This window comes from Topomyia yanbarensis, chromosome 2 (genome assembly GCF_030247195.1).
Source record: "Topomyia yanbarensis strain Yona2022 chromosome 2, ASM3024719v1, whole genome shotgun sequence".
Taxonomy (NCBI): domain Eukaryota; kingdom Metazoa; phylum Arthropoda; class Insecta; order Diptera; family Culicidae; genus Topomyia; species Topomyia yanbarensis.
This window is the reverse complement of record NC_080671.1, coordinates 348,631,845-348,655,328: the sequence shown is the minus strand read 5'-3', so window position 1 is coordinate 348,655,328 and position 23,484 is coordinate 348,631,845. Positions and strand designations below refer to the sequence as shown.

Below are 23,484 nucleotides of genomic sequence, written 5' to 3'. Positions count from 1 at the left end.
TCCGGGAAGAGGGCGAGCAGAGTGTGCAAGGAATGTTCCATCAGGTAAAGGGACCCAATCGAACACAAACGGAATTATGCGTATGGGCAAAACAGAAAAAAAACACGTGAAAATAGGTGGAGACCGTGTCAGACCGGGTCCTGGTCTTGGCCTATCATCTCAGTCTCTGTTGCTACTCATAGTAGTATGAGACGGGAGAAAAACAGGTCAGCCAATCCCAAACCACGCCAGTTTGTGTGCATAAAACGTTTGCTCTTCGATGATAGATAGGTCAAGAAAGCGGTAAGATGGGGAATCAAAAGATTTCAACGGGAAGTTGCAAAGCAGTTTTCGCCGAGGAGGGAACCCGAGGGACTTGATTTGCCTGAACGACACGGATCCTCTGGTTGGAATGGGCAAAAACTTGTCCCCTTCGAATTTTGATGGAGCTGTGAGTTCGATTGGTTGCTTCCAGTTAAAAATAGAGCATTTGAAAGAGGGTCACGATAACATCGCAAATATTTTTTACGGCTACACGTTGAACGCAAGGAAATGATAATTCCGAAACAAAGCCACCGAACCGGTTTGTAAGGTTTGTAGTTGTCATTCTGATTTTATGATGGCGAGAGAAGGAACAACACTTTTGGGAAGGAGTGGTATGGAATGCTCAACTCTATTATGCATATTATGATTTTTATACGTTCTTACCACAGCCAAGATATTATGTGTTTCTTTCAATCTCTGATAACTTGTATTTCTCTAAAGTACTGCTTTCGTGACGGCTCGAAGTTTTTCGTGTGGCAGCTCATTAAATTTGAAATAAATATTATGGCTTTCGTACTATTCAATGCAGTCCGAGCTTAATAGCATGGCGCCAAGTGTTTGTGCCAGACAATGTTGCGGTTTTAAAAAGAGAAGTTTTAGCCCTACTTTTAAAAACACTCCAAGAATTGTTCGACATGAGTACCTGATGTGACGAAGGGAACGCCCATTTCACCGCATTCACAAATTGCTTGAATAATCAGATATTTCTGGCCGATCAATAATTTATTCCCAAAGTTCCTCTCCTAAATTTTAAAGAATCTACGGACAGGAGGCATGAACAGACATTTACTTTATATTAAAGTTAATTTAACTCTAAGGAAGGGGGGTCGGTAAGCCCCTGAACTCCTGTTCCTGCTGCCCCATGTGAGTGTGTGTGTGGGGGAGGCGTGTATGATATCGCCACGTTTTCCGTCATCTCTAGTGAAATGGTTGGGATGACAATTGAGAGTGTTGGCCACTCGTCTTCCAGTTACAGTGCAATTTTTAACACGGTTTCTTCCTGATCCTGTTTTCGAAGCATTCGTTGGATATCTTGACAGCGTTGGTCACAGTCGATTTGGTAGCTTTCTGCGATTTTGCCAAATCTGAGGGGAGGATTTGGAATTTTCTTATGTCCCTTCAAAATTTTGAATGAGAAATAGAAAAATTAAATAGAGGTTACCTCTATTTCGAACACACACACATACACCTACAAAATTAAGGGTGTTCGAGTTGTTTAAAAGGCGATTTGAAAAATACGCCAAATTTACGTAAACCAATTTTGGATCGTTCCACCTCTTTGCATTATATCAAAAATTTACTCCTCAAAAGTATGCAATATCATCAACAATGTTTTATAATTTTCAAACCACTTCTGTACCACGGTAAGGGTCTAGAAGTAATTTCATAAACGAACCTCAATCCAAAGAAATTCAACAAAAACAGTCTCCTTCATCGTTTTTCCGTTTCCATGTCGCTAAAGCCAGACTCAAAACTGGTTTCTTAAATTTTTTGAGTTTTTTTTTTGTTTAATTTTTTTAATTAAATTGAAATCTCAACCTTCCAGGATGTACAGGATCGCTAGAATGAGAGACAAAAAATTCGGAATTCGGAAAACCTGAGAGATGTAACCCTGTCGTCTTCACGCATGCGTACACTGAGCTACGACCAGGGGCTCCGGGATTTTTGGAGCCCTGCACTTACGATAGATATAAAATCATTGGTTTGTGGTTTGCACTGGCGGTGTCAACAAAACTACAAAAAATAAATAGTAAATTTTGCAACGTAAAAATTTAACTATTCTTGGATATAATTCACAATTTAAATATGTCGAACACCAGCAAAATATTGTTGTAATGCCAAAAAATCACCTTCCTTTTGAAAGGGGATGGTCAGTAGAAGACAGAAATTGATTTTTGACGCCATTTCGAAAACCGAGATGGAGGCTTATTGTTCCCACAAAACAGCGAAAATCATCATCAACATAGTCAGCAAAAGATCGAAATTGATGATTGACGCCATTGTGAAAACCTAGATCACGGCTTCCGGTTACCTCAAAACAATGCAAACTATCATCAATATGGCTGTCATTTGAAAGGAAGTGGTCAGTAATAAGCAGAAACGCGTGAATCATGAAGAATTACAATTCTGCTCATATTAAAATTAATAGAATTTATTCGGACTTGGTCTTAATTTTCATTCCCACTGGGAACATAAGTTGCGATCGACATCCCATAATCTCATTCGGTTATTCTAGCGTCGTTATTGGTACGGAACGGGAATAAATTTGTATAAAATGTTCCGGACAATCAGAACTATAAATCAACCTAAAACTGCACTTTTGAGTCACGAAGGAAGTAAAATGTAAGTCACAACCGCACACATTTTTTACAACTGGTTATGACATAGTTCCTGAAATAAAAATTATGTCCATAAAGTTAGCACCACCACTTTCGAAAAAGTGAAGTATGACACATGGATTAATTGTCGCTTAATTGTCGTAAATTAGTTGTGAAATCCAAAAATTTGTAGCATTTGTTTTTTTTAAAATTTGGTATAGTAGTGCTAACTTTACAGTAAAGTTAGCACTACCACCCTAGAAAACCGCATTTTTCCAAAGTTCAAGTACTTTAATCACACGTAACATTTGTCGTAACATTTGCATACTAAAAATAATCTATATTTGTGCTCTACCTTCATCTATCTTTATCTGACTTTTTTTTCCTTTTAATATTATATCTTAAACCAGATTCCTACTAACAGTCACTATCACAATAAATTGCTTATTCTTTCATATACACTCACACTCTCTTCCATTATCAACGTACAAACGCTCGATAACTTCGCGATAACACAAACCTGGTCACAAACGTGAATCGCAAGCATCCACACATACTTACGCCCGCTATCTTACCAGCATTAAAACAGCCCGGTAATTGAGCAGATGTTTTAGTACTTATAAATTTACAAATGCGGTCTCAAGCATTAACCCGCCGCTCGCACGATCATGAATCGGTCCCGCTCGGAAGTCTCTACCCTCGATCCTAGCAGCCTAGCCTCATGCCTTCAGTTAGACTAGAAAAAAAAACTGTCGGTCATATAAACTAGACAACGCGTTCCATGGCGACATGACCGGGAACTCCAGTGAAATGGTAAAATTCACACTCTTCTAGCATCTGAACCGTACACTAAAAATCTAGTATCAGATTCACGGTCTGCACCCGACTATTCAAGAACATGCAAATGACCACCCGGTTATAGAAAATAATTTTTCACGCGAAGTTACTACCACACTATCACACGCGACAAACACGTTAACATACAAACGCTCGAGCTCTTCGGGATGATACACGCGATCGCGGAGTCCCTGCGCCCGCACATATCTGAACCGTACAATGAATATCACATTCAGAATCACGGCCCGCTGCAATTGGCCCTTAAGCAGTGTTTTAGTGGGCGACATTGCCTGTCTCGTCTGTAATTGTAGTGAGTGATTCTGACGGGGAGCCCTTCCGAGAACCTAGATCTACAGCTCCAATAGGACAACTCTCGGAAAAAACTGTTGTTTCTATCTTTTCAATTGCCAGTACATGTTTCAATTTAGAATCTTGCGATTCAAACAAGAATGAAAAATTAGAAAAAAAATATGTGATGCTATGTTTTATCATTTTCATCGAGTGTAATTAAATCTATTTACACCTGTTCAGTTATAAAGGGCGGTTAATTCTATAGTGCCCAGGAGCTCCAACTGCTCTGACATACACAAATCGTTAGTATCCGATGAAAGTGGTAGAGAGCCTCTAAGCGAATATCTCGATAAAATTTCATAAACTCTCCAGTAACATCATAAGAATTATGATGAAGGAAGTAGCTTTATTGTAAGAGATCGTATGCGAATTTTGTCAAATTTAGGTACAAGATACAAGGCATCGTGGCCTATAGCAGTCATAAACGAAGCTGTTCTTTTTTAATTGAATCAATTTTAATATCGATCGAGATATGAGTTATATCTCTTCGATTTGTGCTACCTCACCAATAATAATTATCACTCAGGCTCCGTTCAACAACAGTGCTGATCTTGCTCTGCGGAATACAACACAACGTACGCAAATTGCATTCAGCTGTCGTTATTAATCACACGTCTTACCAACGCCAGATCCATCTGGTGAATTTGATCGCACACGAAATTTTGCACATAAAAAATACCCACAAAGCGATGGCGGCGACGCGTGCTCGCCATGCCATTAACCAGATGCTCCATCGGTAAATGGTACAGGTGAAACGTTTCAAATAACCCCGCTTGAACAAAACTAGTTGGTTCGGTTGTGCTGACCACACAGCTAGTTTCCCGCGGAAGTTGATAGGTACGATCGCACGGAGTAGGTCAACGGGCAACAACATCCAGCGCAGCAACCCGACAGCAGTGGAACGTGGGAACGCTCCCGCCATCGCCATCGGTTGGCAACAGACGTCACCCAACGTTTATCATATATGCACCCATACAGTTACCGTTCGATAAATGGGTGGACATTCGCTTTATCGGACAAATGTGCTATTGAAATGACGGTGTAAAGCAGTCAGGAAACTCTCCCAAATAATAATGCTTCTTTCCGTTAATCTACTTCACTACAGGCCAGGGTTTGAAAATTTGAACAAAAACAGGTGATGTTGCGCCTACTTCAACCAGTACACGAAAAGCAAGCGTTAGGTATTGGTGTTCGAATTTCGCAATATGATCGTATGCGATTTCTTATTTATGGTTTATTTGAGTCAAATCTTGCAGGTTGCTGGGTAAAATGTTTGATGCTTTCGCCTCAAGTTACTCTTAAGCGGTTTATTTCACTCGACTCGAAGAAATTGACGTAGAACCCGGAGGCCCGGAAATCACCCTGAACAACCGGAAAGATGGCAACCCTAATAACAAAACATCAGATGTGTTACTTTTCTATCATTGTTGAGATCTAACGGTAAACTCACAGAAATTAATTTGTCAAATTTTCGTGAACCATTATCAAAAAATTATTTCGCACAATGTGTATTACTAAGGTTAACATTTTTCAAGCACAATCTTCTTTTTCGTTCAATTATCATATGTTCACCTGTTGAATTATTGCCCCAGGCACACCAAAATATGACGAAGAGTAGAACATACGGCCTTGGTGTCTCTTATCGGTTTGTATAGTACTATATGAAACCAAGCGAATCTTCAGCACCTTCCGATAAGGTAAAAGTTCCGATGACTGAACTGAGTCAACAGATAACACGTGCCCTTGATTTATTAGCTTCATTCCAATATTAGCTTGTGATGCAGGTGGTCATCAATATTATGCCGGTATGTCAGCTTTATCTAACGATCAAATATTGACGAGATTCAAACAAAAAAAACAAAGTAGCTCTGTTTCTTGTTGTTGTCATATCATAGGGATTGCAAGATAGTTGTAAGGATCTTTTGAAAAACAAGTCGTTCATTCCAGTTAACTCTAATTTTAAGATTCTGAAACATGGTAAAGTAAAAGTGATGAAGATGTATAAATAACCAAAACAAACATAAAAGTAGATAAAACACAGTTAAAATTTACGTCAAATCTATAAGTGACGTCCGTGAAAGCTGATGGAGATTAAATAGTTGAATTAACAGTTCCTTCAATCAATACCCCATTAATGTTTTGACGGCGGTGAGTGTTTTTGTTTGTCGGCAAAACCGTTTGTACCAATTGCAACAGATTTGCCATTTTTTTCGGTCAACACCGAAACGCGCGATTATGCGGGAAATTTACCACTCAAGGCAGTAAATGATACACAATCGTGTACCTACACCCGTAAACACGCTATAAAGTCTGATGCAGCAGTGCGCCCCGAGTTAACGCACCGAAACTTTTTCATTTCTCTCAATTCATGTTACATCAGCAAACATCTTAGCTATGATGATGGTGATGGTGATGATGATGGCGCGAGTTTAGATCGTTGAACCGTGAATCACTGAACAATATAAACAGAGAGATATGAAATCACCATATAACATGCTAGTTTGGTGGCGCAAAACAGGAATTCCTTCAACGTAGGCTAACATTCAATATATTCGGTATATTATGGTTCCAATTGTGTGATATTTTTTTAATATTCTACAGTCCTCTACCAACTTTTTAAAAAAAACGCGAACTACTCCTGAGAACAATTTTAACGGGTGTCCTCAGAACATTTGTTTATAAATGTCAATTATGTTGTTATGGGTTTTGAACTAATCGAACAGTTTTAAATCAGTTTAGAAATTGACTCAAAGTTTTCAAAATGAGTACCTGTAAAATGTTCGATTGCTCCGTTTAAACCGGAAAATATGGTGCTTTGATTATCCGTAATCTGTTTGCAATCGAAAGTGACATTGACAAATTATAGTGTCCAATTAGGTCATTTTTGTTTCAGTGCTCTGAGTTGTGGAATAGTATGGCACGAGGATGTATGAAAAAAAATTAATACCACAGAACCTAGCAGGCCCGATGAGAGCGGGAGGCAACCAGGGCAATTGCCCTGGGGCCCGGATCGTATTTGGGGGCCCGCGATCTTACCCGAAAGATTGGCGAAAACGTCCGGTATTCATAGAAGATCAAAAAATAGCAATAGTAATTTCTTTGTAATCATTCGCCTTAATAAATTGTTATATGATGAAAGCGTATAAAAATGAAAACTTTATTTGATAGTTGACATTTGTTAACACAAACGTTCTTAAGGGAGTTGTCTACTTTGTGTACAAGTTTGAAAAAACGCGTTATATTGCTTGAATCGACGGAATAAACTACAAAATATTGAAAAACCAATAGTGCGTCAAACAGAAATGCGAGTGCACGAACAAACACATCCGTCCTCTTCTACATTCGCTTCTTTGCTGGTGTTGCCGGTTGTTGGCTTGGAGATATTGGGCGTGATTGTTGTTGAATGAATATTTGTTCCTGTCAGATCCGTAGATATTGGTTTTGTAGCCGTTTGTGGTTTGACATAAGGTAACAGGTGTGCTGTTTACGGTTATAGCAGGTGTGCTTTTCTTAGCTGCTTTTGCACAGTTTTCCGTGGTGCAGCGTCTTTTTGTAAAATTCGAGCATAGGAATCTACCATGTATTGTCTGATGAAACGTCCCATTTTTGGTTGATCCGCATAAAATGGTTACGTATGAAAAAGTTGATTTGTACGGAAGCATTCTCACCACAAGAACAAAGTTAGGGATACCCGGGAAAAAGCGAAGTTACCGCACTTCTCCGTATCTTGACATAAATTTGTTAATCACGATGTCAGAGGCGTGTGGAGATAATTCGTGTAAGCACATCTCTCTGGAGCCCTTGCCTTTGTATACGGGGATGATGTTGTTAACGTGGCAGCTTTCGTTGGTGTGCTGCACGTTGTTCCGCAAATGTTTCTTAATGTTCCATATGGTGCATTTGCAGGGCGGTAACTTCTCCCGGATTGAGCACAATCTGCACATTTAGTAATTATTTCACTTTTCGAGTAGCTGGTCTTACAGGACTTTTCCAAAAATCAATAGCAACACAATTCTTCTGCAGTCGTTTTTGCCGTGTATCTATAGCGGAACGATTTTTAGTTTCTACTCTGGGTGAGATGAGAAGGTAGACTGATCTTAATTAACAGGTGATTAAAATGAACCTTTTTGTATTTTTGTAACACGTTAAGTTCAGTTCATCCAACAGCAGCAATACTCGGTTGCCCACTGTATTCGCAGTTGTTTGATTTGCATCTTCTTATTTCTTTCTGTATCTATATTGTTGTCGGGTCCTACATATTCTCACAGCATATCAAAACCGGTTCCTACGTTAGCCATATCACATAGTTTATTGTTTAAACCTGCATAAAATCTACGATTAGAAACGGTTTTCTTGGATTCAATAAACTTATATAAATTGTATATAAATTGAAAATATTTTTGATGTAATAATTTTGAACGAGTATTTCGAACTGCATCTGCTACCTTCTCATTTTGCTTACAACAAAAGCTAAAAAACTGATCCATTGCTACCAGCAAATAAATAAATCCGTGTATCGCTTTGTCCGCACAGTAGAAGCAAAATGTCGTATTCCAAACCACTATGGTCAATGTTTACACCCTACAATTTCACCATGTTAGACATAGCGTGTTGATTATGTTCCAGACCATCAATCAAACAGAAGTGTTTGTTTCGCGAAACAAAATATATCTGCTCACTGTTAAAATAAAAATTCCAAATTCCTCCGGGGGTTGGAAGTATTATTCCTGCTATTGTAACACCTGCATATCGTTCAGAGGCGCAGAATGCTCTGCTTTGTTTTTTGTCGTTACCCAAGTAACCATAGGTGCTAATTTTAAATTCTAGATAAGCTATAAGTTAGCATTTCCATTGCTAACTAGCCGTATACAAGTATTTTTAATGCTTCAATGTCCCTAAAATGTAAAGCATTAAATCTAGCACTATATCGACATGCAGAACATAGACATCGTGCTAAAAAGCTTTTGAAGATATATGCTATGAAGCTTTTATAGAAAACTCTAAATGCTAATATAGAATCTTCTTATAGTGCTTCGAGACACCGAACAATATCAAATATACGTATGCGTTGCAATAGTCACCTAAACTCGTATGCCTTCATGTAATAAATGATTATGCAATAAACTTAAAATGAAAATGCAAATTCTGCACGATTTTTCGAAAAAATACAATTGCAAATATAATCCACAATAGACGTTTGCGTAATTTCAATCAACATCTAGCTAAAGTTTGGATTAAACCAAGTATACATGCAATTCTTCTCACAGATCGTTGATCAAACGCGTATACCAAATTGAGACGAGGTTTTCGACTGCGGATCGAATCCCATTTCTATAGGCACTAATTCGTCAATTTAAACAGTCGGCTTATCAAACAAACGATGAGAAAGGGTGGGTGGGGATTCATGGCAAGGCACAAATCTCCGATCAATATGGGGAACGTGCCATTTGAGCTAGACGCTACTGCTTCCTGATTTATGAGTACCCGCAAATTGAAAATCTCGTAACTATGGCAATTTTACCCGATTTGGACACCACGGACTAAGAAGCTGTCGAAATTCACCTGTATCGCACGCTATTTGTGGATGTGGCAATATGAGTCAACCGGAGACTAATGGAAACCACGAACTCACGAGTTTCCTATGGCTGAAGAGGAACTAACTCATACTGAACTAGAGGGCTTCGTTTAAAAGGGCCCGGCAGTAATACAAGCCTTGGGGCCCGACGCGGCTCTCGACGGCCCTGGAACCTAGTTAGAAAAATTCGAGATTCTTCAACGAACTCCTGCGCTAAATTTGAATCAAAACTGTTGGTGCATGTTTAGCACAAATGATTCTCAGTTTGTTTGGAGTTTACTATGAGAAAATAATACATTTTCATCAAATTCATGAATATGCCGCCTGGTGCCCCTGAAAAATATATTGTATGCTACATTCTATACACATTTAATTCGGCTCGGTAATTCCCCAACAGCCGCATAATCAGCAAATTTAGAAACTGATATCTCAGCAAAAAATTGTTTACTGAGATCTCAGCTGTTGAGATTTCGGCGCAAAAGATGCGAAAAAAGCTGATTTTCGGCAGAAAAAATTATGTGTGTTGATTCAGTCAAGCAGAACAACTTTTTCTAAAGACAGTTCATAGCTATTACAACTGGCTTATGAATTATCGCAAAATTAAGGTTTTGCTGCCCTGAAAGTTTTGAAAATAGTGCTGTCTCTGGCTACAATGTGGATATGTTGTACTGCGTTCACACTAAAGAATAAAACATGTTCTAATAATTAGGCAACAAGAAAAATGTTATCAAGATAGCGTTAAAACACGTTTTAGCTCGTAGTGTGAACGTAGTATTAAAGCATTAAGATTTTTTAAAATTGAAAAATAAAAATCGTCATTGTCCTGAACACTGAGAATAGACTGCGAAACTCGTCGAAACAGAAGGTTGAACTTCTGGAACAATATTGAGGTACCAAATCTTTACTTATTATTTACACAGCCTCGTTATATTGTAAAGTTGAGAAGCAAACTTTTCATTTATTTTATTAATTATTTATTATTAATTACTAATTTTATCTAATTAGTTTCCACATAACATCCTCGAATCCCCTTCAATCTTTCAATTGGATTTGGATTTGATCAATTAAATAAGCGTCCAACTTTTCCAAAACACAAGTAAGCGAGAACACAAAAGCGAAAGCAACTACCCCCCCCCCCCCCCCCCCTTCCGAAACTCAATGAAGAGCTCACTACAGGCCCATTTGGGCAGTTACATAAAACACACGAAATTGGCCTTCCCTCTGTGGATGGCGCGGCTGTGTGCAAACGATGCTCTAATGGGCGGTCGATGGAGTGCCCGGTACCGAAAGAACCAAGTCTCACGATTTCCATCAACCACTGCCCGTGCGATTCATCATTGTTGTCTCGAGTATACTCGTATACAGAGTTTTTCCTTCGGCCTCTACGTGCCCACGGTACTCTCCAGCGTAGGTCAACAGCTTTTGTTATTTTTTCTTTCGGTGTGGTTTGTTTTCGAATCGTTTTTGTCTGGATCTTTCATCCACCAACACCATTAGCCGTATACACCACTTCGATCTAAGGTGGTTTGACTGTTGTTTTTTATAAGAAATTCCTAACCTGCTTGAAAAAATCTGCTTGATCTTTCGAGTGGCGGTTGTTTGGGAGAAATTTGCATACCGGAATTGGTGGTGTTTTTTTAAATAGCCATCCGCGAGAATGTTGATTTGCGCATTTTTCTCACATTTTTTCCCGATGTTACTTTCGAAAAGAAAAGTACAAACAACTTCGCCATTTGTTATAAATGGATAGTTTAAGCTGTGATATACAACGCCACTGTGATACTCTTTTTTGAGTAACCAATGTTACGATGAAGATGACGCCATTTAGCAACGAGCACTAGTTCTGATATGCAAATGAACACGACCTCGAAATGGCATGAAAAATGTGATACAAGTGACATTTTTACAAGATCGTCTTCAAAACAAGCCGACATAACAATAAAACCAGGCTGGTGATCTAGTAAGATTTTAGTTATTTTCGAGTTTTTTTTTGCAGCTGACTAATCCATTGTAAAACGTAAGCGTAAACTTTTTCAGCGATTTTGTTGAAAGTTTATTCAGAGCATGGGTGTAGAGGAGCTACCTCTCCGAGCATAACGCGGCATCTCTCGTTGTTGAGAGCGATCTCCAGGTATCAGGGTTCTACGTCAATTTCTTCGGGTTGGGTGAAACGAACGACAAGGTAAACTTTTTAGTGCGGAATAAAATTCTGTTAGTGTCTGTTTTCAGTGCCTCTCTCTTCAAGTCTACCCCAGGTCAGTGAAAATCTCCGGGTCAAAGTTTTACCGGAGGTTACAATCCTTTTTAGTTTAGAAGCATGTCATTACTTGCTAGGAAAGGGTGTAGAAGTGCTGACCAAGGATACAAAATGCCTACATTTTCTATGGCTGTAATTTTTCTGCCTACATTCTCCTTTCTCATACGACGCTGCTGTTGTTCGCTAGTGCAGGACGCCCAGCGCTTTACGGCAGCCTGTAAGCAAAGCAGTAGGGGAGAGTGAGGACACTTGATCCTTGGGGATATTTGATTCCCATTCCATATCGCGTAATCTAAACACAAAAAATGATCACAATATAAAAAGAAAATGACATACAGTAGGATTCCGTTTTTGGCAACAATTTTATTTTTTTCAGTTGCCAAAACCGGAACCGTGCCAAAAATGGAACCTTTTTTTTAAACTTTAATTTACGATTTCAAAATGTTTCGAGGATTTTTATTCATATGTTAAATGGAATGAGATGAAAGAAAAAATAAACAAATTCAATTTTATTCATGTTTTTATCAAATTCAGACGTCGTACGGTGTGGCAGAATGCTACTTTCGACGCTCAAAACCTCTAGCGCCTTGGGTATATATCCTGGAGGATTAGTGTCTTTAGAAAAGTATCTTAGATGGAAAGGATAATTATTTTAACAACTTTGGTTTTGATCTAGATAAGTAGAAACTGATCTAGATCAGTTCCATCTTTTGACAGAGGTGTTCTATCAAAAAACTTTCTTCGGCAAAGTTGTTTGTTTGATATTTTTAACACATGTACTGAAGACATTTATACTTTATAACTTTTGTAGATGGCGCTACATGACATTTAAAAAAATACTTGAGAAAATGAATTTTAACATTTTTTATGAAAAATATATCTAGAAATAAATGTTTTATTCCTAAATCTTCGAAAATATACCATAATAAAAAAAGCTTCAAAGTGTGATAAATGTTATCATGACATTCGCTCCTGGGATTGTTATCTTTTCTTTCGTGAATATTAATGAACAATTTTGTAAAAAAACAGCTCTTTTAAAAAATACATAAATTTTGTTCTTTATAACTCACCAATCGTCGATCTTCCAGTTGGAATTGATAGATTGAAAATCAAATTGCAATGTTTGAAGATAGTTAGATTTAAAGAAAACCTGTATAAATCACATGCAACTATCCAAACAAAAGGTATTGAAATATCAGTGCTACTGTGAAAATGTGCTCCAATAAAATTTCCAGAAATCTCTAGAACAATGCATTTGCAAGAAATTAACACATCAAAAGATAGTATAAGCAACCCTATTTTTCAAGAGCCATCATAACCCATCATAAAATCATAACAGATTAATCATTATAGATAGCCTTGTTTATTTAGCAAACGTGCTTCAATTCATTTGTGTTATTATATTGTAGGGCATTTCACAGGTAAAATTCACACATCTAAACAGTCGATACTTTGAAGACCTCAACCACAAGGACCACCCTAATTCCATTCATTTGAAAAAAAAATCGCCAAAAAAAACTAACAAATGTTCCACAGCTAAACCAAACTATTTGGGGGCCATCAGTTTTGTATTCCCAAATACGGCTTTGGGACGCACCATGGTCAGCTTTCGATATGTACTGAAAATTTAGTGCCAAGTTTTGTATTGACGTCGTAATAATCGAAAGAGAAAAAGGCTCGCAATGTTACTAAGGTTCAATTGAAAATTTTCTCCAGAACTAGTCTTATTATGCAGTGTAGCGTATTCCTCTGTACTTAAATATTAACGTGCTCTGGGTCTATAAAAATTATTCCGTCAGACACTAGTTACACTGTTACCAGTTATATTATACATAAATAATACATTTCTATACTTATTGTGATCATTAAACACAACACGTATCGTATACAATATAGTTAACCCTTAAATGCATAACACTGTTTCAAACCAACATTGCGAAAAACATCTCAAAATTATCACAGTAATGAATTGAAATTATGAGACAATTTTAACAAAATTTAAAAAAAATGATTTGCCCCTTTGAGGGTTAATATGACTTCCATGTTTGGAAATAAAGTCAAATGTGATGTCAATTGATATAAAAAACTATTTATTGCCCGGTTTTAAAAGACTTATTATGTACAACAAGAATGTTGCTAAAAACGGAACATTTGTTGCCAAAATCGGAGTGTGCCAAAATGGGAGCATGCCAAAAACGGAACGTGCCAAAAACGGAATCTTACTGTATTTGGTAGTTAACAATGTTTGAAAAACAAATCAAATGCATTGCATTTGTTTTGAAAAAGTTGTATCCTATTTTTGAAAATATGGGTTAAAATTCATCTCGAAGATCTTTTTACAACTTTTTTGAACGATTGTATGAGTTCGTTAAACTAATTATTTATGAATATTTTCAACTTCAATTACTTTATAAAGACTTTTGTCTAGAAAAAAAACATGTTTTTCAAATGAATAGAAACTCAACTTATTAAAAAAAAACTAACTTTAATTCACCTCATATAATAGGTACCTTTGATCCCTGCAACACTGGGTACTCTTGATCCCTATCACTAACTGTCACACAAACTTCCGAAATGTATAGGAATAGAAATAATCATTTACATAAAGTATCTGACAGTGTAAATTGAACTCAAATGTTTGTTTCGCGTACAATTTTTGACAAAAGTTATTGAAAGTTGGAAAAAACCATTCAAACATCACTGATTTACCGCAAATATCTGGCTTCACTTTTTACTGGTTTTAAAGCTTGTCGGGCATCTAAAAAGGTAGTCTTTTTAGTTTTTTTGTCAGGCTAGGTGGTTAGCTTAACTTTCGTTACTATTAGTCATAGTGTGCTCTGTTTGTTCAGCCCTAGTAGGCAGGGGATCACACGTTTTTACAAAAACTTCATTTTGACATGATTTTCAAAATTGTTCATATTACTAACAGGACATGTTATTCGCATTTGCGCATTATTCACAGCTCTTACAATTCGAATTGACTGCAAAATGACACTTTTTGCAATCAAAGTTTTCATTTCATAAAAAAGTTATGTGAAAAAAACAAAAGTGGGATCAAGCGTACCCACTCTCCCCTAATATGACAAAAAATACTGCCCCCAGTACAGCCACCAGATGCGAACGGTACAGCTTCTCTTTCCTTATTTTACACTTTATAATATTTTTAATCTATTTAATATTTTTAATCACAATCCACGACAAAGTGTACAATGCGAGAGAACAAACTTTATTACGCCACACTCTCACCGAGCAGTCGGAGTACAGAAGCAAAACAAAAATGTATTTTACTGCTGTACGGAAAAATGTACTCGGTTTGGCCACCGTTCTGGCAAGAGCAGTAGTGATGCGTCGCTGTAGTGGCCTGTACGGCTTGTGCAAATGCAAAGGTACCGGAAAAAATGCAGTTTACCGGTACCGTTCGCATACCTGGTGCTGATAGATGTGGGTATCAGACTAGATGAATGATTAAACGGAAAAAAATTGTAGTTCATTTCGGAAATGAAATGCTTAACAATAGCGTTATAACGATACGAATACACCCAACCGCGAGTAAAAATTATGGGCGAAAATGTTGGTTTCTTTTGTGAACTTTAGATACGGTTTCCACTATGTCATTACCCTTTCTGTTTCTACCCGTGAAACTGGTGAGAGCAACGATTCATGTTTCATTTTATCTTAATCATGATTGGTTAGAAATTAATTAATAAAATTCAAAACAGCCTTGACTCGTGAATCATTACATGGAATAATTTTGGAAAAAAACTTGCAAACCCCGAAGGGATTTAGAATTTTTATTTAAACAGTGAGCGGATATATCAATGCACTCAAGAGTATATTGAGGTAACAACACCCCCGAAGAGATATTGTCAGGGCCGCCGAACGGGGGTGGGGGTGATACGAGTTGTTTTCCCCCAGGTCTGAGTACTGAAGGGGACCCAGATTTTTAAAGGAAACTAACATTTTGACAAATACATTTTCAACAAAAAAATATTTGAGCTTGCAGTCAAAAATTCAATATCTTGAGTATGATGTAAATAGAATAGCGAAAATTCTAAACTACTGCATATTTGACATAAAATATATATTTGGACCCAATCAGAAGATCAGACCCGGGTGGCATGGCGTAGTTGGTACATCCATTACCATGTACGCAGCTAACCTGGGTTCGATTCCCAACCCCAACCTGCACACAGTAATAGAGAATTTTTTAAAGAAAATTTCCTAACCTGAATGAAGCAGCGAATGACCCTAAGGATAAAATTTCTATAATCGAAAAAATAAGATTTAAAAATTAAAATGATTTAATTTGAAGTCATGAAATTGTCTTCCTCACGGCGTTGGCCAATATGAATAAAAAGTGTTCACCACCATTTGGGTTCAGATTTACTTTACCCCACAGGACCTTCGCTTCAATGGATCAACGGATTACAGGTAAACTTCGATATAACGTACCCTCGATATAACGCACCCTCGATATAGCGTCACTCGATATAACGTACATTTTACCTCGATATAACGTACACATTTTCAAAGTAATTTTATAGTTTCAAGTTTCGATGCCAGTAGTATTTACAGTTATTTTAACAGTGTATAAAAATCATATATGGCCTACAGGGTCCCGGGTTTCATGTAAAATTGCCTTTTTATATTCTCAAACTGATATTCTCATTTTTTCCTATTGTGGCTCTACTCATTTGAACATATTAGTAAGAACAGTATTAGCTACCTCTATCCAATGCCTAGGATTGATCCAATTGTTTCTTTCGTTCACACGCAAGTTCTTTACATTTACATACAGTTTAGATAAATTGGTTATTATGCTTCAAAACTGAAACGATGTTTGCTTCGTTAATTAATATGATAGAAATTAACTTAAAAGAGAGTAAAGTTTTACTGTCTCCATACATTTACTGATCGGTTCAACCGTCTCGCTCTAGCATTTTGTTACCCATAACATAAAACATATATTAGGATATTTGCGAAATGAACGAAAAATCGATCAAAATCGTTAAATTTTAAATAAATTACTGTGAAAAGGTTACTTAACCTCATTATCTGAAACATTTGAGGACATCTTTCAATGGAAAATTTTCTCACTAATCCAATGGATCCAAAAGATTTGAAATACAAAGTATATTTTTTGAGTTAGAGCTATTTTAAGGCAACTAAGTTTTTAACACAAAAAATTTAATAACTTAGTAACGGTTGAGATTTGAAGGTATGTGTAGAACAATTTTTTTCTCCAAATATGACAGTCAATCATCTCTCGAGAGGTTCTTAACCATGAACCAAACACCTTGGTATTTGGTTTTTACAGAAACGAGAATGTCATGTTCCGGTACGCCATGAAATGTTAGAAGTGCAGGCTCAAAAATTTTATTCGCGAATAATTGGTGAGGGTGAATATGGCAGCCGTGGGTACGTTGATAAATTTATTAAAAGGCATGATATACGCCATCTCAAGATTAAGAGAGAAAAACTATCTAGTGACATACGGGTTATCGATCAATATGTTAAAGATTTCTCTCAAGAAATGCGTAGCCGGAACTTACTTCCGTGCCAGATATTCAACGCTGATGAGAGTGGCTTATGCTTCAAAACTATTGCATCATCAACCTACGTCGATAAAACTGAGTCCAGTGCACCTGGAAGAAAAGTAAATAAGGAGCGCTTAACGTTTATGCCCTGTGCAAACATGGACGGTTCTCTAAAACTTCCCCTCATGTTGATTGGCAAGTTCAAGAATCCTCGTCCTTTGAAAAAATCTCAAGGAGCTTCCTGTCTACTATACTGCCCATATAAGCATAAGAGTCCCATATGGATTTTTGTCGAAAATGAGATATCTGTTGGATTGTATTCTGTATCACCACTGAATCATAATGCACAAATCAGTTTACCAGGTTTGTTCAGAAAATATCAAAAAAAAAATACCAAAACATGGTTGTCCCATCCATAAGGCTCAATAAAAATGTAAATCTTGAACAGCGTTTTTCTCGGCTTGCTGTTTTTCAATATGGGACTCTTATGCATATATGGGCAGTATAGAGCATCCAAAAATGCATGGATGACACGATATTTGGTGGTTTTTGATCAATTTGTTCCAAAAGTTACAAACTTTTTGGAACAATCAGGCCACCCTGTGAAAGCTGTTTTGGTATTAGACAATTGGTCTGCGCATTACAGTACTGAGGAACTACAAACAAGTGATGGATCGATATTTTGTAAATTTTTACTCCCAACAATGCTGAACAGCAAGGTTGGCCACTTAACGGTCAATTTTCATTGCGTAAAATGAGACAGGACATCCTGAACAACATAGTAGGTAGAAGAACTTGAGACCGAGGAAGGTTGAGAAATATATACGTTGATAACACTCTTTTTCTTTTGATCGCAATACTAACTCCTGAAATTAAAGAAGTGGATTTTCAAAAAGTACAATGGAATGCATATTTTGAATAAACACAGTTTTTTTACATATAAAAAATCCTATACATTTCTTTTGTAAGAAATGTAAAACATCTACTTGAGAAGTTTCTATTTCGGCATACGCTCGATATACCTGGTCTGCAAAATAGCTTCCCAATAAGACTGCAAACCCACACAGAGCACCAACATATTGGAGGCTTATAACATTTAGTTCCTGAATTTTATCGAACCAAAAGTGATTAAAAAAGAGCTTAAAAGCACTTTGAGTAAATAAACTTATATTTTAAGTCAAACTGTTCATGAGAAAGGTTGTTTCACACTGCAAGTTGGATTATATTACATTTTTAGCTATACATGGTTGAAAATCGACATGGTAACATAGAATGAACAACAATTCTAAGAATTTTTTCATGCTTCGATATAACGTACAATTCGATATAACGTACGTTTTTTTCAACACAATGTACGTTATATCGAAGTTTACCTGTATATGCTCCTCACAAAGATTCTCTAAAGACACTAAAATGTAATTTCACGCTCCGCGTTTGTTTACTTTAGAGCAAAGCAAAGCTCGCTCGGGTTATCCTTCACAGCGAGATTGGCTGGTGCTTTTTTGATTCTTTGTGGATATTCGAGGAAGTGAAGTACCACACTCAACTAAATCGACAAAACTGTTCACAAATGCGAAAAAAATGCACTTAAATGCGAACGGCGCAGTGGTAAGCTCTGCCAAAATATTACAATCTGCGGTTAATTTGAAGAAAATATGATATTTTTCCTTCTGTGGCTACGAGCTACCTACGAAATAAAGCAGAGCATATTTATTGGTTTTTAAACTTTTATGAATGTTTTCGAAACCAGCATAGTGTAAAATTCGACCACAACCCTTATTTGAAATTTGATCCATGTTGCGCTTTTTGTCCCATATTTTTATTTTTACTTAGATTTATTTATAATTTGTTAAAATTTCATTCACCATTTTTTTTTCAAGTTGTGTTTTTTGTATTTCTGCAATTTTAACATTCTGCCCTTTTTATCTATTTCCATTGTTACCATATTTTTATTTTATCCATCTTTACCAACTACCTATTACTTTAATTTATGGCCAATTTTCTTTGCAATTTTTGATGGAACTCCACTTTCTTTCTTTTATTTTTTCATTTGTTTCATATTTGATAACCTGCATTTATTTTGTCAATTTTAATTTTAATCTCATTCTATCCAATTTTTAAAATTTTTTATTTGCTCCATCATACCCTTTTTCTATTTTCTTTTTTTTTTTTCTTTTTTCCATTTCTACAAGCATTTTTACTTTTTTTAATTTATCCTAAAATGTCTTATTGTCCCAATCCCGCATTTTGTTCTATGTTTTCTAGTTTTTAGCTTTCCGTTTTATGTAGTTTTATTTTTTCCTATTGCTAATTTAATATAATTTTTTTTATTTTTTACACATTTTTTAAAATCTTTTTGTTTATTATTGTTATTCTTATTTTTTCTATTTAATCTATTTTGAAAGTGTTTTTTTTTTCTGTTGGCCATTTTCCTATAGGTTTAATCAAGGATTTTTTATTCTCAGGTGATACGATTCTCAAAAACACCGATCAGCCATGTTGGTTTTAGAAACGACAGCTACCCGATCAGAATGAAATAACAAGATTATGACAGAACACAATTTCTGTAACATATTGTGTTATAAATTAGGTCTCGTTAGTAGTTAAAATATCAGAAATTTATAACAAGTAACAATGCGAGATATAATTTTGAAATATTTTTGTGATGTGTTTCTGATCGGGTAACAACATTGTTTACTAGTTCTATCCATATGTTTGCTTGGATTTCAGTGAGTAAACAAAGTTGTTCGCTGTCATTTTTCTTCCCCGCAGTCTGCTGCACGCTTACCTCACTCCTCATCTAGTTACTGCCAAAGACGAATCACCTTAGAACTATAAACACCTTGGGTTTAATATTTATTTAATTTTTTTTTATTTTTCTAGACAACATTTGATTTATCTTTTTTGTCATTAACGCGCCCTTTTTCTTCGTTTTCCATTTAGTCCGCTGTTTGAATTTATTTCAAATTTCATTTCTAATGCTTTTTGCATTCTTTAAATAATTTAATCCATTTATTCAATTCTTGTTATTTTCTCGATTTTGTGTTTCTATAGTATGTACCATTTTTCTACTTTTTTTGTTTTCCATTTTGTCCGTTTCTGTTCAATACATATCTTTCAAAATTCTTTATTTTTTTGTGTTTCCATCATTCCAATTTTCCAGTTCCAGGGTTCACCTGTTAAAACATGTTAAGATATATCTAAGGAACAACCTTTGATGATTTGTGGGCATGTAGGGCCTATTAAATCAGAGTGTAAGTGATCTTTCTATAGAAATATAATTATCGGATCGTTTAGAAACGCGGTGGAAGTATTCGGTAGGGTTTGATTTAGTAAACTAACGATTTATTGCTACTGCCTACCCGCTTATATACAAAAGTCAAGAATCGAAAAAAATATTTTACATAGGGCAAAGGTATATGGAATTGAAACAAATGATTTTTTTGATTTCGGTCTGTGCATTGAGCACAACAGACCAATAAACGATCACCACACAATGCATCTCGGTGGCTTCAGATCGCGCTTCGAGCACGGCTGATAAAGATCGATCACTCGATCGATAGCCGCTGACTGTGCATCGAGCACGACAGATGAAGAACGATCACTGCGCGAAGCCTCGTTGATATTGCAGATGGGTTGCGAGGGTGATGATTGTGGAGGTGCTACAGAAACATAGCAAAAACACGATTTTTGATTGGAGACACCTCTAAATCATGTCCAAATTAAGTCATTTTTGGCGAAAGTTTTCAAATTCACACCTAGGACAAAAATCTGAGCTGACCCATGTATGTTTCAAAACTTTCAAAATGTGGACAAGTCTACTATACATAGGTTCTTCTAGGTATGAAGAACCAAAAATTCGGATACGCAATTGCATTACTACAGGGCTGTTACATATCAAATGGTATGATACTTCGTAATCGGATTTACAAAGATCACATAAATAATACTCAGCACGCTGAATAGTAGCCATGTGATGATTGAGTTTGCAATGTCCAGTCAGTTTCCTGGCTAGAATACTGCAACAAATTCTTTGACATTTTCGGACTCACACCCTTTACTCACAATTCTTTATTTGAACGCAAGTTTGCAACCTACACCACACAAAAAAACACAAGATGCACGAGGCCGCAAGCACCATTATGAAAATGATTCTCGTGTATGTGGATGATGATGAAGTCGAGATACATCGATTTGCACCGCACACTAACTTGGAGTTCTTTAAAGGAATCATGTCGAAATAAATATCTAAATATCTAGATTAATATTCAACAGCAAAATTAACCAACCCGAATGTCGCTTATGGGAGATTCAAATCAATTATTATTTTATTCATGCTAGTTCTAAATACATCAAATTATTGAAAGGTCATTGTAAAAAATTGTAAATAGTTAAACTATCCAGTTGCGTTCAGCAGTAGTTATGTACGTTAGTATGCTAATGTCACCTTGCTGGCCGATGTTTTAAAATAGGCCTTTATATATGCTAAAAGATTAACTTAAATATATTTGTCAATAAAAGCTTTGCATAGTAGGTACCGAAATTACCGATACTTATCTTTCTTCTATACCAGCATTTCGGTACCAACAATGGGTCGGTATTCCCGAGAAAGCGAAAAGTGATTTTTTCTAGTATTTTTCGTGTTAAAATACATAGCAAGTTAAGGAACACTTATTTGCTTTCGTTTACTTTTTGTATTCCCAAAAATAAATAGACCTGGGTGTTGCTAGTGCTATGTTGGATGCGATAGCGTTTTTGGAGCATGTATCTCAAAATTGCGCTTGGTCCTCAATGGCTTAACACAGGCGCTATATCATGCGATCGTCCCAAAGATTCCAGGAATAGATAAAGGTTGACCAGAAGCTTGAAGAAAACCGGGAACAACGCACAAAAAATGAGAAAGCCCTGATTGGCCGACAAACGATCCGGTTTGAAAACATACAAGGAGCAGAACTTCCCAAACTACCAGTAGAGTGTTGCCAAAACGAAATACTCGTGTGGCGATGATGATGAGACCTACATAATGTTGGCGGGACTGGAATATTTCACAATATTTGTTTTGGCCTAATAAAAAATCAGTCGTGCAAAACTTAGTGAAAGATAAGAGGAGATATGGGAAAAGAAATTAAACGAAGTAAATAATGAAAATCGTAGTAACATTTTAGCAAGTTATAACATAGCTGGGGATCCGGATTGGCCGACGGTCCGAATTGTACCATGCCCCGCCTCCCCCTTCTTTTTAAATTATTTCCAAATGTGGGATTCAGAAAGATAATTTAATTGTCTATACACTGCGGCAGACACTGCATAGTCATCCAACTTCTTCAGGAAAAGCTAATACAGTTTTAACAAAATGCTATCTGAGATAGTTTTGCATGGTACCTATAGGCTCAATAGTCTATCCCCAACAGCTTAATTGTTTAAGATTTTAGTTAAATGATAATTTTGAAAAAATTCTAGTAGCGATGTAAATTAAGCCATCTTTGGACTCGAAAGTTTCATTTCCACATTTCACCGCTTAAGCTAACTTTTCAACGGGTAGAGGTATCAACGTTATAGAATAGACATTTTTCAGTAGCTCTGAACATGCCCATGTAATATATCTAGCCTTTGAAAAATTAGTGCAGGCGCCCTCTATGCAATGAAATGACGAATTAAAATATTACAACAAAAAGACGCATCCAATCACCACGAGCTGTTGGGCCCCGTGCAAATAACTCAGACGACACTTTCTTAAAAGTGCTTAGTTTTTCTGATTCTCACAGTTGGTAGTAATCTGATGCGATTTAGCGGTGAAAGTTTGAGCGAGTGGGACTTCTTCGTGAAATTCATCGAAAAATCCCATACAAATTGTATTACCTTCCAGCCCGACCTGCTCCGACCGGATAGGATTAGACTTGACCTGAAACCCTACATTGTTCAGGGACGTAAGATATCTATCCAGCTCCGTCAGCGGTTTGAAATTTTAATCCTTCAACACATGCATTCCTCTGCACTGGTTGCATGACACCACAGAGTAATAAACACAACACTATAAGAAAATTTCTCCAAATAAATATCCATCCGCCTATTTTTCCGAAACGCCAATTTTTCCAGAACGCTAGCTTCACCTTTTATACACGATCTCAAACACTCATTTTCAAGTGGATTATCTCTCTCGGGGACAGTTTTTCATTAGTGGTCTATCCCCCGCATACATGTCCATATGTTAGTGGCGCCATCATTGCAATTGGGACCACAGTCCCAACTCAAATGTATTTAAGACAACCATTAAAGTGGACGAAGCAATATTTTCGAGCGCTGTGT

The 23,484-nt window shown here is 36.6% G+C and overlaps 1 protein-coding gene across 3 annotated transcripts in view; it reads left to right on the top strand.

The window, feature by feature from the left end:
* The window catches only part of LOC131684186 (protein crumbs), a 144,962-nt gene that overhangs the window by 12,326 nt on the left and 109,152 nt on the right, over nucleotides 1-23,484 (top strand). The window lies entirely within an intron of this gene.